We start from the raw sequence: 2,154 nt of genomic DNA, 5'->3' as shown, positions 1-2,154 counted from the left end.
CTTGAGGCTTTAAACTTTTCATTTTATCAAGGCCTCTTCTTCTGATTCTGTTTGGAATTAAGATTGACTCTTTTGCACATTTTCCCCCAGGGTTTTGCTTTTTCTGCCATTCTATTTGTGCCATGACACACTTTCTAGGTGGTGTAGAAGAGCAGAGCTATGGATACAGCAGGGGCCTATTCCCTACTCAAAAGCAAAAGCAAACAAAAACGTTAAAACAGCTGCAAAGAGTGAAGAGGCCCTGAAGGATGAGGATGTCACATAAAACACCCACAAATGGCAATGAGTGAAGAATGATGAGCCTTATGTAGAAAGGTTCGCAGTCTTTTGGATATCTTGTTTCCAAGTACCAGCACTTTGCACTGTGCCAAGAAAGAGAACAGTAGCTAGTGAAGTTGTTTTAACGTAGGAGTTTCCTGTGACAGGCCCTGCTCAGCAGACTAGCTGTGACATGTTGAACCTGCAGAAGTTACCAATCGTTCTTCAAAGGCAGCACTGTGTACAGTTTGCTGCTGAAGTCCAGATGAGTTATAACTCGAAGCCAAACTCCACTTTCAATTAATCACGCAGTGTTTAGCTCAGGCTTCGTTTTTTAATATACTCTAGTGTAAGTGTGCTCTGTCCCAATTCAGGCTGCGACTATTCCTATAAAAATGGGAACAGTGATGAACTGAATTGTAGCTCACAGAAGCTCATGCTCATACATGCAGAAATCTTGAGGATGCTGAAGAATCTTTGGGTTCTTCCCAATGAAGGGGTCTTAGTGTCACAGTCACAAGGCATGATGCAGCTCTTTTATCTGTTCTTATTTTTTTTCCTGCAGTAAGAAAAATGCAAAGCGAAGTGAAGCAAAGCAGCAGCAGCAACCACAAAACCAGGAGGGGTGGGGGAACAAGTAAGGGTTAGAAGTAGATCTGATTATATTTGGACTACCCGCCCCATTTGATTTTTTTGATGCATCAGGCAGGCCAGCTGCATTTCAGAGCCTCATCTGGAACACTTTTTATTACTGCATCAGGTTAAAATGGCTGAACTTCTGGAAGTGACTCCACAAAAAGGAAAAGCTGGACTTGTATGAGAATTCTGTTTGGAGTGGTGGGAAAAAAGCTAGAGGATCTAGTAGCAAAGGGGGGGGGGCAGTCGGAGTAATATGCATGCCACTCTCCTTCTCAAGCAACATTTGATTGTGGCTTTACTTTCCCTTGAAAGCTTTCCATTTAACAGCTGTTGAGTGAGCACAAAATAACTAATGAACCTATTGCACCCTTGCTTGGTCAATGTCCATGGCTAGAAGGTGCTGTACTTTAATAGCAAACATGCCCCAGGATATTGATCAAGCCAGTCTTTTCATTTTGGACACTGTTAAGAATGCAGGCGCACAATTGTTAAAGACCTTAAAAAAAAGCAGCATGCTCCTGGGAAGAAATCCGGCATAGTCCACTCACTGCCACTTGCCAGAACAGCAGTGCTACATAACTAATTTTCACCAAAATGGAAATTGTAGTGTTACACATCCCTGGGGAAAGCACCTATTCGTCTTTGGTTGTAGTGTATTAATTTAATCTCATCTTTGCATGTTGTTTTCTTATCTGAATCAAATCCAGAGGCATGGCGGACTCTTCATTCCTTTCCTTCAGGCCAGAGGGGGGTTTTAGTCCATGGTCATTTTGCATAAGAAAACTATTGATCTTTCAGCTAGGACAGTTTTAATTTCTTTAAAAATCTAATGGTAGGAAGATTTTTTTCCTCTTTCAAAAACCAGGTAAGGCAGGAAGCCTGGCTAACACGAAGAGAGATGTCTGTGAGCATTCTAGTGGTTTGGAGCTCCTTGCTGGGGACTTTAATCCTATGCTTCTTGCGGAATCTGCAACCTATGCTGGGACTTCAGCATCCCTGAGAGGTACCTGCTTAACCTCCGGTGCCACTAATGGGTTAAGGATTTAGTTACCATCCTGCTCTTATAGAACTTAGTGGCAACACAGGTATTAAACTGAGTCTGGTGGTTGCCTAAACTCTGAATCAGCTCAAGCAGGCTTTTCTGCCTTTGCAGCAATGGCAGGATAGATGAGGAATATATTCTACTGCCTTCCAGGTAACAGAAGAATTAATATGACAACGTGGAAGGGGCATTTCCCATGTGAAGCCTTCTGCCTG

This window comes from Varanus komodoensis, unplaced genomic scaffold (assembly GCF_004798865.1).
Source record: "Varanus komodoensis strain SLA01 unplaced genomic scaffold, ASM479886v1 scaffold25, whole genome shotgun sequence".
Lineage (NCBI taxonomy): Eukaryota > Metazoa > Chordata > Lepidosauria > Squamata > Varanidae > Varanus > Varanus komodoensis.
The sequence above is the reverse complement of the archived record's forward strand: the minus strand, read 5'-3'. Positions refer to the sequence as shown.